Source organism: Hylobates moloch, unplaced genomic scaffold (assembly GCF_009828535.3).
Source record: "Hylobates moloch isolate HMO894 unplaced genomic scaffold, HMol_V3 SCAFFOLD_7, whole genome shotgun sequence".
Taxonomy (NCBI): Eukaryota; Metazoa; Chordata; class Mammalia; order Primates; family Hylobatidae; genus Hylobates; species Hylobates moloch.
The window spans coordinates 131,441,332-131,451,727 of record NW_026652282.1 but is presented as its reverse complement, the minus strand read 5'-3'; the positions used below and the strand labels follow the sequence as shown (position 1 = coordinate 131,451,727).

Here is a 10,396-nt window from a genome sequence, read left to right as displayed (position 1 = left end):
AATAAATAAATAAATAAACAAACTACAGACCAATACTTCTGATATATATGGATGCAAAAATCCTCAACAAAATACTAGCAAACATAATTCGACAATACATTAAAAACATCATTAATCATGACCAACTGGGATTTATCTTTGTGATACACCAATGGTTTACCGTATGTAAATCAATCAACGTGATACATCATATCAGCAGAATGAAGGAGAAAAACCATATGATTATGTAAATTGAGGCTGAAAAATTATTTTGATAGAATTTAATATCCATTCATGATTAAAAGAAAAAACCCTCAAAAGACTGGGACTAGAAGTAACATACCTCGACTGTGTCAACATGGTGGCGCCCAGGTCCTAATTCGAGAAACGTGCACCTTGACTAATTCGGTTTTCTGTGGTTACGAGAGAAGAGCCCGGTTTATCCAGGGGCAGTCCCCAGGGCTGCCGAATCCAGCAGCCAAGGAGAGCGGCACCGGGCCCTGCGGAGAAGAGCGCCCACGTGAAGTCCAGCAGACGACAGTCACTGAGGGGGCTGCCAAAATCCCAGCGCCAACGAGGTCTTTTATAATCTTGTGCAGGAATTCAATCGGGACATGACATGTGCTGTGATCATACAGTTTGCTCGCATTCAGCTTGGGGCCAAAGGAATCCAGATCAAGGTGCCAGGAGAGAAGGATACACAAAAGGTGGTTGTGGACTTGTCAAAGCAAGAGGAGGAAAAGGTTGAACCGAAAGAGAGTGAAAACCCGGCCTCAGGAGACCAACCTCGCACAGCGACCGTGTGGGAGATCTGTGAGGAAGGCCTGCATGTGCTGGAAGGCCTGGCAGCTTCAGGCCTACGTTCCATTCGATTTGCCCTAGAGGCGCCTGGACTCAGATCTGTGGTTGCAAAGATGCGTCTGCCCGGGCTGTGGATCTCATATGCTGGAATGTGCAGCTCAATGACGTGGCCCACCTGGTACAGCCCAGCCAAGTAGATGCCTGGATGCTGATGTACCAGCACCAGAGGGTGTCGGAGAGGTTCGACGTCATCCATCTGGACCCCTGTGGCAGTCCTGCCCCCTTCCTGGATGCAGCTGTGCAGGCTGTGAGTGAAGGAGAGTTGCTGTGCGTGACCTGCACGGACATGGCGGTGCTGGCGCGGAACAGTGGGAGATGTGTTATAGCAAGTTCGGTGCCATGGCCCTCAAGAGCCGGGCCTGCCACGAGAAGGCCCTGAGAATCGTCCTGCACAGCCTGGACCTCCGCGCCAACTGTTACCAGCGCTTCGTGGTTCCGCTGCTCAGCATCAGCGCCGACTTCTACGTGCGTCTTTTTGTCCGTGTCTTCACCGGCCAGCCCAAGGTTAAGGCCTCAGCCAGCAAGCAGGCGCTGGTGTTCCAGTGTGTGGGCTGCGGGGCCTTCCACCTTCAGGGCCTCGGCAAAGCGTCAGGAGTCCCCCGCGGCCAGGTCAAGTCCTCTGCAGCCTGTGTTCCCCCCCGTGACCCCGAATGTGAACACTGTGGGCAGCGACACCAGCTTGGTTGCTCCATGTGGGCAGAGCCCATCCATGACCTGGATTTCGTGGGTTGTGTCCTAGAGGCTGTGAGCGCTAACCCCCGCCGCTTCCACACCTCGGAGCAGATGCGAGAGGGTCCTGAGCGTCATCACTGAGGAGCTCTCGGATGTGCCTCTGTACTACGCCGTGGACCAGCTGAGCAGCACCCCCCTCTGCAACACGCCCAGCCTCCTGCCGTTGCGGTCGGCCCTCCTCCACGCTCACTTCCGGGTTTCGCTCTCCCACGCCTGTAAGAACGCTGTGAAGACGTATGCCCCGCCTCCGCCCTCTGAAACATCATGCGCTGCTGGAAGAAGGAATGTCCGTTGAAACAGGAGCGACTCTCAGAGACCAAACCAGCGTCCCGCATTCTCAGTGTGGAGCCCAGGCTGCAGGCCAACTTCACCATCCGGGAAGATGCCAACCCCAGCTCCCGCCAGCGACGACGCAAGCGCTTCCGGGCCAACCCGGAAGCCAACTGGGGCCCCCGGCCTCCTGCCTGGCCAGGGAGCAAGGCTGCCGGCGAAGCTATGGAGGAGAGACGCAGGCTGCTTCCTAACGAGCGGAAGGAGCCCCCTGAGGACAGCGCCCAGCGAGCTGCCCTGCTCAAGACATTTCCTTGCAAAAGGGTTAAGGAGGGGGGTCGGGCGCGGTGGCTCACGCCCGTAATCCCAGCACTTTGGGAGGCCGAGGCGGGCGGATCACGAGGTCAAGAGATCGAGACCATCCTGGCCAACATGGTGAAACCCAGTCTCTACTAAAAGTACAAAAAATTAGCTGGGCATGGTGGCACGCACCTGTAGTCCCAGCTACTCGGGAGGCTGAGGCAGGAGAATCGCTTGAACCCGGGAGGCAGAGGTTGCAGTGAGCCGAGATGGTGCCACTACACTCCAGCCTGGCAACAGAACGAGACTCCATCTCAAAACACACACACAGAGAGAGAGAGAGAGAGGTCATGTAACCTCCCGATTAAAAAAAAAAGAAGTAACATACCTCAACATAATAAAAGTCATATATGACACACACACCCACAGCTAGCATCACATTGATTGGGGAAAAGATGAAAGCCTTTCTTCTAAGATCTGGGACATAAAAAGGATGCCCACTTTCACCACTGTTATTTAACATAGATTTCAAAGTCCCAGCTTGAGCCATCAGACAAGAGAAAGAAACAAAGTTCATCCAAATTGGAAAGGAAGAAGTCAAATTATTTTTGTTTGCAGATGATATAATCTTATATTTGGAAAAATCTAAAGACACCACAAAATAACTATTAGAATTATTAAACAAATTCAGTAAAGTTACAGACACAATATCAATATACAAACATTTCCAGGTCATTGGTCTAAGCAAAAATTTATTGAGTAATACCTCACAAGCACAGGTAACCAAAGTAAAAGTGGACGAATGGTATCACATGAAATTTAAAAGCTTCTGCAGAGCAAAGGATACAATAAAGTGAAGAGTCAACCCACAGAACTGGAGAAAATAGTTGCAAACTTCCCAAACTCAACTCTATGGGGAAAAAAACGAATAATTCTATCCCCAAATCCCAAAATGGGCAAAAGATGTGAAAAGATACTGCTCAAAAGAAGACATACAAATGGCAACAGGCATATGAAAAGCTGTGAAACATCACTGATCATCAGAGAAATGCAAATCAAAACTACAATGAGATATCATCTCATCCCAGTGTAAAATGGCTTATATGCAAAAACAGGCAATAACAAATGTTGTGAGGAAGTGGAAAAAAGGGAATCCTCGTACACTGTTGGTGGAAATGTAAATTAATACAACCACTTTGGAGAACAGTATGGAAGTTCTTCAAAGAACTAAAAATAGAGCTACTGAATCATGCAGCAATCTCGCTACTGTGTACATACCCAAAAGAAAGGAAAGCAGCATGTTGCAGAGATATCTGCACTTCTGTACCTCTTGCAGCACTGTTCACAATAGCCAAGATTTGGAAGAAATCTGTGTCCACTGGGTAAAGAAAACATGGTACACATGCACAATGGAGTACAATGCAGCCATAAAAAGGAATGGGATCCAGTAATTGCAATAACATGGATGGAACTGGAGGTCATTCTGTTAAATGAAATAAGGTACAGAAAGACAATCATTGCATGTTTTCACTTATTTGTGGAACCTAAAAATCAAAGCAATTGAACTCATGGAGATAGAGAGTAGAAGGACGGTTATCAGAGGCTGCAAAGGGTAGTGGTGGTTGAGGGGGAGGTGAGGATTGTTAATGGGTACAAAAAAATAGAAAGAATGAATAAAACCTACTATTTGGTCTCTTAACAGGGTGACTATAGTCAATAATAATGTAATTACACATTTTAAAAATAACTAATAATAACTAAAAGTATATAATTAGATGTTTTGTTATACAAAGGATAAATGCTTGAAGAAATGGATACCCTATTTTCCATGATGTAATACTCAAACCAAAGTATCTCATGTACCCCATAAATATACACACCTACTATGTATCCACAAAAATTTAAGATAAAAATTTTAAATAAAAAAGAGAAATGTGACATATAATATATATTATGTGATATATAGATCCACAAGTTTGCTAGGGGCTGGTGGCAGTTTGAGCTCTCTGATTCTCATTAGTCTTTGATGTTTGGACTGGTAGTCCCTTTTCTCAGGAGCTTTAATCAAAACAATGTCCTTTCTTATCACTCTAGCCAGGAACTGTGAAGCTAAGTAAGGCCAAATCAATCTCCCTGCCCTTAATCTTGTATGTATTTCTAAGTGTGAATTCCCTACTACTATTTAATAGTCCTGTAGGATAAGTCTGGTATCAGAATTTAGACTGCATTTCATCCTTGTTCCAGTTGGAACTTTTTCTGATTTCCCTCCTCCACTCCCCTCCAAGCTTAACCTCATCTCCTTTCCCCTCTCCTCTCTTTTCATCAGCTCTCTTGTACATATATACTACACACACACACACACACACACACATACATACACATACATATATACATACATATATATATCCACACACACACATACACACGCACACACATATATATATTATGAGTGCTAAATAAGAGATTATAAGGAGAATATTTGACAATTAATAGGTAAATAAGTGACCATTGACTAGTAGCTATTATTAAGGCAGTTAGCATTTATTTTAACTCTCCATCCCAAAATAACAGAATATATATTATTCTTATCTGCACATTCACATACTCTAAAATAGACCACACAATCAGACATAAAACAATCAAGTACTGAAATTGCTGGGTCAAATGATATTTATGTCTTTAGGTCTTTGAGAAATTGCCAGCTGTCTTCCACAATGGTTGAACTAATTTACACTCCCAACAACAGTGTAGAAGTGTTCCTTTTTTTCCACAACCCCACCAGCATCTCTTATTTTTTGACTTTCTTATAATAGCCTTTCTTACTGGTGTAAGATGGTATCTCACTGTGGTTTTGATTTGCATTTCTCTAATGATCAGTGGTGTTGAGCTTTTTTCCATATGATTTTTGGCTGCATGTATGTCTTCTTTTGAAAAGTCTCTGTTCATGTTTTTTGCCCACTTTTTAATGAAGTTGTTTGTTTTTTACTTGTAAATTTGATTAGGTTTCTTATAGAGGCTGGATATTAGACTTTTGTTGGATGCACAGTTTGCAAAAGTTTTATCTCATTCTGTAGGTTTTCTGTTTATTCTGTTGATATTTTCTTTTGCTGTGCAGAAACTCTTTAGCTTAATTAGATCCCATTTGTCAATTTTTGCTTCCATCGCAATTGCTTTGGACATTTTTGTCATGAAATGTTTGCACGTGCCTGTGTCCTGAATGTTTTTGCCTAGGTTGTCTTCCAGGGTTTTTATAGTTTTGGGTTTTACATTTAAGTCTTCAATTCATCTTGAGGTGATTTTTGCATATGGTGTAAAAAAGGGGTCCAGCTTCAATTTTCTGCATATGGCTAACCAGTTATCCCAGCACCATTTACTCAATAAGAAGTTCTTTCCACATTGTTTGTTTTTGTCAGCTTTGTCAAATATCGGATGATTGTGGGCGTATGGCCTTATTTCTGGGCTCTCTATTCTGTTCTGTTTGTCTGTGTGTCTGTTTTTTGTATCAGTATCACGCTGTTTTGGTCACTGTAGCCCTGTAGTATAGTTTGAAGTCAGGTAGCATGATGCCTCCAGCTTTGTTCTTGTTGCATAGGATTGCCTTGGCTATCCAGGCTCTTTTTTGTTGTTGTTGTTACATATTAGTAGGAGCTAAATGATGAGAGCACATGGACACATAGAGGGGAACAGCACACACTGGAGCCTTTTGGAGGGAGGATGGTGAGAGGAGGGAGGGGATTAGGAAAAATAACTAATGGTACTAGGCTTCATACATGGTTGATAAAATAATCTGTACAACAAACCCCCATGACAAAAGTTTACCTATGTAACAAACCTACACTTGTACCCCTAAACTTAAAAGTAAAAAGAAGACTATCCAAAGCAAATTATAAAAATTAGAAATTATACCAAACACACTCTTGGACCACAGTGCAATAAAAATAGACATCAATGCTAACAAAATCACACAAATCCATACAGTTACATGGAAAGTAAACAACTTGCTCCTGAATGACATTTGGGTAGATAATCCAATTAAGTTAGAAATCAATTAATTATTTGAAACTAATGAGAACAAAGATATTACATACCAGAATGTCTGGGACACAGTCAAAACAATGTTAAGAGGGAAGTTTATAGCACTAAACGCCCACATTAAAATGTGAAAAAGATCACAAATTAACAATGTAACATCACACCTAGAGGAACTAGAAAAACAAGAGCAAACCAACCCAAAAGCTAGCAGAGAAAATAACCAAAATTAGAGCTGAATTGAAGGAAATTGATACATGAAAAAAACACACAAACGATCATGACTAAGGGTTGGTTCTTTGAAAAAAAATAATAAGCTAGAAAGACCACTAGCAAGACTAATAAAGAAAAAGAGGGGGAGTGGCCAAGATGACTGACAAGAAGCAGCTAGTGTGCATGGCTCTCATTAAGTGAAACAAAAGGGGCAAGTAAACACAGCACCTTCAACTGAAACATCTAGGTACTCACATTGGGGCTAATCAAGGAAACAACTTGACCCACAGAGAATAAAGAAAACAAGACAGGACAATGGCCCATCCAGGAGCAACATGGAGCCAGGGAAACTGCGCCTCGCCCAGGGAAGTGGTGAGTGAATGTGTGACCCCAGGAAACCATGCTTCTCCCATGGATCTTAGCAACCTTCAGGTCAGGAGATATCCTTGTGGACCCACTCCATCAGGGCCTTCTGTCTGACAGATGGAACTATGTGGATTCTTGGCAGAGCATCAGCTCAAGCATGCATGGAGAACTTGGCGCCTTAGGTACTTGGGCATTCTGGAAAAAGTAGTTGCAGCTCTGGAAAAGTGGGAGGTTATATTCCTGTACATACCTCTAGGTAGGAGGCTGAATCTAAGAGGCTGAGCAGAAACATCCTGCAGGCTCCACTTCCATGGCACCTCACAAGGTGAGATCCACTAGCTTGGAATTCCAGCCAGCTACCAGTAGTGGCATTGCACCTCCATAAGAAGGAGATCCCAGGTGGAGGGGAGCTGCCATCTCTGCTGTATGGGAGACTTAGCTGTTTCAGCCTTTGGACATTGAAGAGTTCGAGCTGACCATGGGAAAAGGGATCCCCCAGCACAGCATAGCTGTTCTACCAAAACGTGGACAGACTGCTTCTTTAAGTGGGTCCCTGATCCCATTCCTCTTCACTGAGTGGGACTTCCCAACGGGGGCCTCCAGCCATTCCTGTCAGTATTCTGCAGCTGGATGACAGAGATTTATTACCTCCCTGGGACCAGGCTCCCAGAGGGAGGGGCAGGGCATCATCTTTGCTGTTTGGGTGACTTAGCCTTTCCAGCCTTCATGAATCTGAGTGTGCAAGGCAATTAGGGACTGAAGTGGACCCCCAGCACAGTACAGCTGTTCTACCAAAACGGGGCCACAGTGCTTTTTTAAGCGGGACCCCGATCCCATTCCTCCCCACTGGGCAGGACCACCCAACCAGGCCTCCAGCCACCTCTTACAGGTGCCTTAGGGCCAGGAACAGGCCCATGCCTCCCTGGGACAAAGCTCCAAGAGGGAGGGACAGGCTGCCCTCTTTGATGTTTCACAGCCTTCACTAGTGATGCTTCCAGGTACTGAAAAATCTGAGATGACAAGAGACTATAATGGGTCCCAGGCATATGACAGGAGCCCTACAGAAAAGCAGCCAAACTGTTATGTGGGTGCTCATTCCCATATCCCCTCAATGGTCAGGTACTTCAGGCCTGGGCCTCCAACCAACCCACACCAGAGCTATCAAGCCAATAGCAACTTGGCAACTCCCCAGACAGAGCCTCCAGGGGCCACTAAAAGCCCCTCTGCCACTGCCTCTGCAGTGGAACTGCCCTTGTCACCCTTGGACTAATGAGTGAGCAAAGACCCTAAGCGCCTCTTCCATACTTCCAACAAGCTGCAGCCGATCCAAGGAGAAGAGGTCAGTCAGTCTCTCTCAGGTCCCACACACATCCCACTGCACATCCCCAGAGAGGGAACCCTTGACTTGGGACAACAGCACAGACCCTCCACCCTGGGCCGATTGCACTGATTGCTGACCTGTATCACTCTGGGGTGGAGCCCCCAGGAGACAAGCAAACAACCCTCAGCCACAAGCACAACTAAGGTCCCTTCCTTTGCTGCCGCCAAGTTGAGGAAGGAACATAAACACTGAGATTTTCACAAAGCAGCTGTGGGCAGCCCCGGAGTGTCAAGTTATGATCTACAGCCAGCACTCAAGGGGGAGAACAACCCACACATTTGGAGCATTGAGAGGGAACACAGCTGCAACTGTGAGGAAACATAAGGGAGCCACACAACCGAGCAAGAGGCTACCAACTGACCAATAAGCCTAAGTGCCACTTGCTGGATCACACCTCAAAACTTCAACTCCAAAAATACCTAACATAAGCCCTCTGAAACCAGAGACAAGAAGTCAGCTTCAAATAAAGACTCTGCACAAAGCCTCAGCCTGCTGAAAACATCCAGAAAAGAAGTCTATTAACTCTACTCAATCTACACTGCAGTTAAAGGTACACTCACACACAGAAATGAGAATGAATCAATGCAAGAACCCCAGTAACTCAAATGGCCAGAGTGTGTATGTCCTCCAAATGATCACACCTATTCTCCAGTGAGAGTTCTTAACCAGGCTGAACTGGCTGGAATGACAGAAATAGAATTGAGAGTATGGATATACCCAAAAATTATTGAGATTCAGGAGGATGGTAAAACCCAATCCAAGGAAAATAGGAATGATAATAAAGTGATACAGGACCTGAAGGATGAAATAGCCAGTATAAAAAAGAACCTAACAGGTCTGACAGAGCTGAAAAACACAATACAAGAAATTCACAATGCAATCACAAGTATTAACAGCAGAATAAACCAATCTGATGAAAGAACTTAAAGACTGGTTCTCTGAAATAGACAGTCAACAAAAAGAAAAAAAGAAAAAAGAATAAAGAACAATAAACAAAAACTCTGCAAAGTATGGGATTATGTAAAAGGGCCAAATTTATTAATCATTGGCATCCCTGAAAGGGAGGAGGAGAAAGAAAACAACTTAAAAAACATGTTTCAATATATCATCTATGAAAACTTTCCCCAACATTGCTAGAGAGGCCAACAGTCAAATTCAGGAAATAAAGAGAATTCCATCAAGATTCTACACAAGAAGGTCGTCCTTAAGACATGTAATCATCAGATATTTCAAGGCCATGGGAGCCCACCTCATGCATCAGTGTGACCTGGATGTGAGACATGAGCCAAAGGAGGTCATTTTGGAACTTTAAGGTTTAATGACCGCCCTATTGGATTTTGGACTTGCAGAGGGCCTGTAACTGCTTTCTTTTGGTCAATTTCTCTCATTTGGATTGGGTGTATTTACCCAATGTCTGTACCCACATTGTATCTGGAAAGTAACTAACTTGCTTTTGATTTTACAGGCCATAGTTGGAAGGGACTGACTTTGTCTCAGATGAGACCTTGAACTTGGAATTTTGAGTTAATACTGGAATGAGTTAAGACTTTGGGGGACGGTCAGAAGGGCATGATTCTGTTTTGAAATTTGAGGATATGAGATTTGGGAGGGGCCAGGGGTGGAATGATATTGTTTGGCTCTGTGTCCACACCCAAATCTCACCTTGAACTGTAATACTCCCCACATGTCAAGGGCAGGAGCAGGTGGAGATAATTGAATCACGGGGGATGGTTTCACCCGTACTATTCTCATTTTAGTGAGTGAGTTCTCATGAGATCTTATGAGATCTCATGAGATCTTATGAGGAGCAAGGTGGGAGTTGGGGAGGCAGTTGGTAAGAGTAAATGGGAGCTCTCTACATTCTCAATCTGATACAGACATGGTAAATCTGCAGAAATAAATGAAATAGGAAACAAAAACTTAGAAAATATCAATAAAACAAAGAGTTTTTCTTAAAGATCAACAAAATTGACAAACCTTTAGCTAGATTAAGAAAAAAAGAAGTTTCAAAAAATAAAATAAAAAATTAAAGAAAGGACATTACAACCAGTGCTACAAAAATTAAAAGTATAATCATCCTCTGGTTTCCACAGGGAAGTGTCTCAGGATCCCTATACATACCAAAATCTGTGGGTTTTCAACTTCCTAATATAAAATGGCACAGTATTTACAGTATTTAGATATAAACTATGCACATCCTTGTGTATACTTTAAATTATCTCTAGATTTCTTATACAATACAAAGATTTCTTATACAATGTAAAT

At 43.8% G+C, this 10,396-nt stretch overlaps 1 pseudogene; it reads left to right on the top strand.

The window, feature by feature from the left end:
- The first annotated feature begins 273 nt into the window (after positions 1–273).
- LOC116811220 (tRNA (guanine(26)-N(2))-dimethyltransferase-like) lies at positions 274–8,020 on the top strand (annotated as a pseudogene).
- Positions 8,021–10,396: the final 2,376 nt, after the last annotated feature.